The following is a 6,008-nucleotide window of genomic DNA, read 5'->3' on the forward strand; positions in this document are numbered from 1 at the left end:
GTCATCGAAACTTTAAGCGTGCGGACCCTACGGGTTCGAGAACTATGTAGACATGACCGAGACACGTCTCCGGCCAATAACCAATAGCGGAACATGTATGCTCATATTGGCTCCCACTTATTGCCCTCTCACTGTAGCCGCATTTTTTTTGCACAGTTGAATGATTTCTTTTGGTAAGAGCAATGTTTGTTCAAAACAGCTTTTAACAAATCTCGACGACGAGATTTTTCTTAAGGGGGGTAGTGTTGTGACACCCCAAAATTTTGACCTTGTTTTATAAATTAAAATTTTGCCAGGAAATTAAACTCTTCCATTTGTCTAGATTTACCCTTTTGATATTGTGGATTTTTACCTCAAGTGGAAACTTTCCTAAAGTATTATTGGACTTGTATGCTCTCTCTATGAAACAATTCTTTATCAGTGGATTTAATTGCAAGATTTGCTTTTCCTGAGCTTTATTCTTTTAAAATGATTTTTCATGAATTTGGAGCCTGTTTTGCACTGCAACCATTTGCAAATGCATTTAAAATTTCCACCAAAATTTGGGGATGTCATGTGATGTTTCCACATCACTTTTATGCAAAAATATCTTTTGGTTATTGGAGATTTTGAGCTCTACATCAACTTTTCAAATCTGGTCCAGTAGGCATTTTTGCACTACAACCTATTTAAATATTCCTTTAAAAATTCTTCCAAGTGTTTGGAGATATCAGTAGATGCATATAATTAAACTTTATGCTAAAACCCAGTGATGTTCTTTGAAAAATTTGAGTGAATCAACCTCTTTTTCATTCTGGTCCAGTTTGGTGATTTGTACTGCAACCCTATTTTATTTTGCTCTAGTGCCCATGACCTTTTTCCTGCTTGTAGCCCTCCCTACAAAACCCTTAAGTCTAGGAGAGTGGACCCATTGGAGGATTTTAAGTGCATGCAATGAGACCTTTTTCTTTCTGTCCAAAACTGAAGTTTTACAAAACTTGCACTAGCAAGTTTCTGGTTTTGCCCAAATGATCTTGCCATCATCACCTACATCCAGGGAGACCATGATCTGGAGTTTTTGGCCACTCCAAGAGTTGCCTAGATGCCCTTAGCATTTTGTCGAACACCTTGTGTTCATGGACAGTTTTGGGCATGTTTCCTAGTTTGCATTATGATCTTGTTCCACTGACCCAGCAACCTTGTCCACTAAGCTCCTAGCTATCCCTATCCTAGTCCTGTTAATTGCCAGCTTCCCTCTCGCACTCTAGGCTGCCCTGGCATTTCGTCGAGCACGTCCCGTGCGTGCTCTGGGCGCGCCCAGAGCGCACGTTTTGCACGCACGCGCACCGAGCCGCCGCGTCGCACTGCCGCCCTCGCCGCGTCCCGCCCCTGGCCCTTGCTCGCCTGCAGAGCCGCGCACTACACTCGCCCACTCTCCACGCCACCCCTGGCGCCCTACAGCGCCGTCGTCAGAGCTTTTGGCGGCACGCCGGCGTCGGCAGTGAGCTCCTGCCACGGACGGCGCCGCCCAAGCCACACCAGCGCGCCAGCTGCCCCTGTGAACAGCTCGAGCTTATCCTGGAGCCCGTCGGCACGCGCTCGTCGCCGCCACGTCGCCCTGCGGCTACAGAGCGACGGTCGCCGGCGTTCTTATCCACGGCCGCCGCGGGACCAGCCTCGAACGCCTATAAAAGGAGACCCCGAGCCCCTCCGAGCGCTCAGGCGACCTCAGGCCTCCCCCTAGTGCTCCCCTAGCCATGGATTGACCGGAAGAGGCCATCTCCCCCACCTCCGGCCGGTTCGGCCGCTGCTGCCTTCCGGTGCCATTCGTCGCAACCAGGCACTCCCTCGCCCATCCAGCGCCACCACTCACTTCCCCTTGTTCTTGCGGAGCTGCCCAGCGCCTCAGCCTCGATCGGAAACCACCGGAGCCCAAAACCCCCTTCACTCCCATAGCCCCCTCCGCCGCGGAGCTCGCCGCCGGCGACTCCTCCCACCACCGTCGACCCAACGACCACCGAGAGGACCGCCCCAGTCTGGCAGGTCCATCCCCGCCCTCGGATACCCGTGGGGAGCTGCCGTTCATCGACGGCGATCGCCGGAGTCCCGCACCGTTCGGACAGAGGAAGAGGAGGGAGAGGGGGGAATAGTCAAACCTGACCAGTGGGCCCCCTGGACCCACTGTCAGCGACCCAGCCCTGCCGACGCGTGTTTTAAGTGGTGACGTGTTTCGCAAACTACGTTTTCGCTGAACAGAAAGCGTAAGCCCCCCGAAACGTTTTCTTTTTCTGTTTTATTTAAAACAGAACTTTGACTGGCTATATCTTTTAAAATAAAACTCCAAATGAGTTGATTCTTTTTCCTACCTCTCTCAAATTTCATCTAGTTTATTTTAAGATTTATTTCAAAAATATTTGGGACAACTTTTTGTACTGTTTTGAAATATTTGTTGTTTGAATGTTTTTCAAAATAGGGAATGGAGAGAGGGAAGAAAACTTTCAAAAAGTGCATCCCTTGCATACTCTTGAAGGCAAGCATTCTAAACTCTGGCATAATATTGTTGTGTGGTGTTTTGATACGGTTACAACACCACTTTGACCTGGAGCATGCGTTATTTCTATGTATCGATTCAGTCACACGCATAAGTGCGTATTGGAGATGCTTTACTGTTAGTGTGGATATGCTGGTAATAGTAATCATCCTCGCGAGCTTTTCATGCATACCGGCAGGAAGCCGGGAGAGTCGTGGTCTTGGGTAGACACGAGCTTGTCCCTAGTTCCTCGTCAAGACGAGTGTGTCCGGTATGGCATGATGAGGTTTGATGAGCGGTGATTCTGTCTGTTAATGGAATATTTTGGTTATGCTAATCATTCGGAGAATACTTGGACCTCCTGAGTCGGTCGTAGGTCGAGTCTTGTTCAGTAACTTCCCCTACTTATTTTGTACTACCACTTGTCCCTGTCGCAGGTAGGGTACGGTTCACTAAGTTGTCAACCCCTTACCAAAGCACACACCGTACAGAGAGGCCATGGTGGAAGATACCGGATGCATCCGGTAGGCATGCCACCTGGTCCGGGGGCATGGGTGTTTCCGGTTGGGACCGAGAGGGGGGCACCCCTTAGAGCGCGCGATATAAATTTGATCCCATGCTACGTCGAGGTTGTAGCCTCCCCACTTAGAGTTTTGCTTGACAGGTGTCGTGGGTGATTCCAGACACCGGTAAGTTAAGCTGGTGTGTGCAGGTCAGGCGTGTTTTCAGTTAAAAGGCCGTAGGCGGAATTAGTCCCGATGGACTGAATAAATCCGTTACTCGTGGGTAAAGAGTACACCCTCTGCAGAGGTCATATCTATTTGGATAGCCATGTTTATGGGTAAGGACTACAGTCTGAGATGGGTCTAGTGACGGTTTTCGGATGGAGAAACGGCTAAACTGGATCATAGTAACGGTGTTCGGATGGAGAAACGGCTAAACTAGAATCTAGTGACGGTCTTCGGATGGAGAAACGGCTAGACTAGAACTTTGATTATGACCTATGACATATGAGGATTATGTTTATTATTATTATGGACTAACCATTTACATTACTTGAATTATTGAGTATCCCTGGGACGGTTCTACCTCCTGGATATTCACTGTGATTATTCTTATATAAGCCCTTTATGTGGCGTCGCTCAGACGCCCGACTGCGGTGTGTTTGTCATTTCTTTATTATTTATAAGCCCTTTATGTGGCGTCGCTCAGACGCCCGACTGCGGCATGCTTGTTATTTAATTATCCTTTATAAGCCCTTTATGTGGTGTCGCTCAGACGCCCGACTGCGGCATGCTTGTTATTTAATTATCCTTTATAAGCCCTTTATGTGGTGTCGCTCAGACGCTCGACTGTGGCATGCTCGTTATTTAATTATTCTTTATGAGCCCTTTATGTGGTGTTGCTCAGACGCCCGACTGCGGCATTGTTAATTTATTTGCACCCTTTCGAGGAGTCATTTCAGACACTCGATCAGCGCATTCTATTTCTATCCCCGTATTGCATGTTCATATTTTACCTGCATGCGTGCATCTCGGATTTCGTTTACTTCATGGCAGACGTTACCATCATAAAATATTTCGGAGTATGATCACCCCCTTGATATATTATACCCGTGTTCTTAATGTTTGCGAGTACATTCAAACGTACTCACTGGCTTGTCCCTGGCTATTGTCTTGGCTAGATTTCTTGCGTGGAGAAGAGCGTTACGACGACAGCCCCGGAACCCTTGTAAAGGTGATAGCAGCCTCGCGGAGATAGGAGTTATCCTGGTCAGCTGTTCTTGTGGGAAATGGAGTCCCATAGACGCAGATGAACCACAAACCGCTTCCGCCATCAACCACTAGCAAACCAAGTGTTGTACTCCTAGGCCACCATGGTCTTGTACTACATATTTTGTACTTTCTTGGAATCCTTGTATCAAGTTGGTGCCTCATCAGCTAACAGTAATCCTGGGGCTGGTGAGCACAAAGGCCATTTTCTGGGAAATTAATATCCCGAAAAACCGGTCGTGACAGTTGTGACGTTTGGTAGCACACAAAGTGTTCCTCCGGTAAACGGGAGTTGCATAATCTCATAGTCATAGGAACATGTATAAGTCATGAAGAAAGCAATAGCAGAATACTAAACGATCATGTGCTAAGCTAACGGAATGAGTCAAGTCAATCACATCATTCTCCTAATGATATGATCCCGTTAATCAAATGACAACTCATGTCTATGGCTAGGAAACATAACCATCTTTGATCAACGAGCTAGTCAAGTAGAGGCATACTAGTGACACTCTGTTTGTCTATGTATTCACACAAGTATTATGTTTCCGGTTAATACAATTCTAGCATGAATAATAAACATTTATCATGATATAAGGAAATAAATAATAACTTTATTATTGCCTCTAGGGCATATTTCCTTCAGGTTAGTCCCAAAAATCATATAAAAGTGCTTAGTAAGCCCATTAAACACCCAAAAGAGATAATATAATAGCATGGAACAATCAAAAATTATAGATACGTTGGAGACGTATCACCCTGCAACTCGCCGGGAATGGAGTACCCGGCGCCGTGCCTTTCACGCCGGAGCGGCAGCTCGTGGCTGCCGAGGCGCATGGCGACTGTGTCATCGTCTTCCTTCGGCTCCCACTCCCACTCCTCCAGCGCATGGACGCCGCTTTCCTCCGGCGAACGGACGCCGCTCGCCGCCCTCAAGGCTGAGCCCCAAGAGATGCAGGTGCGCCGACGCAGCGGCAACTTTGTCATAAACGAGGGTCGCCCCCGCTAGCCTTCCCCTCCTCCCCGTGGCCACCTTCGCCTGGTCAGGCCGAAGAAGGAGCCCGCGACGCCGCCTGTTGTCAAGCAGGAGCACCTTGCCATGTCAGCCGATGAGGAAACCTGCCTAAAGTGAGCGCGGGACGACCACGTCCGCGAGCAGATGTAGCGCCAGCGCTGCGCACTTGAGGAGATCGCCGCTCGGCGTCGCGGCCGTGAGGAGCGCGACGTCGTCACAGCGACGAGGAGGCGTCGGGGCCGTCCAACCCCGTCCGCCACGACGACCCAGGGCAGGGCTGCAGCAGGGACGGCAGCGGCGTGCGGGGCGACGACGACGACGACTACACCAACTTCTACAGGCTCCTCGGCATGTAGAAGGCTCGGGGCGGCGAGCGACGTAGTTTTAGGGTTTAGATCATGTCCTTTAAATTATGTACAAATATGAATGAATTTCGTCCTAATTTCGCCCAAATTCTTCAAATTTTAGCCAAACTATATTTCAAAAAAGGGCGTCTGGGGCCAACTTGAGGTGGCGGGTAGGAACCCGACCGCCCCACGGCGAAAATAACGCCGGCTCGCATCCAAAAGGCACTATTTTACTTCCTGGGGCGTTGAACGAGTGGAGATACTCTTGGGGGTCGGCGTTGGGAGATGCGCTAACCGTCAAGCTGTTTTTTTTTAGACAAACCGTCAAGCTGTTGTCAAGGGCAATGAAATCGTGGCCACAGAAT

Source organism: Triticum aestivum, chromosome 6D, assembly GCF_018294505.1.
Source record: "Triticum aestivum cultivar Chinese Spring chromosome 6D, IWGSC CS RefSeq v2.1, whole genome shotgun sequence".
Classification (NCBI taxonomy): Eukaryota; Viridiplantae; Streptophyta; class Magnoliopsida; order Poales; family Poaceae; genus Triticum; species Triticum aestivum.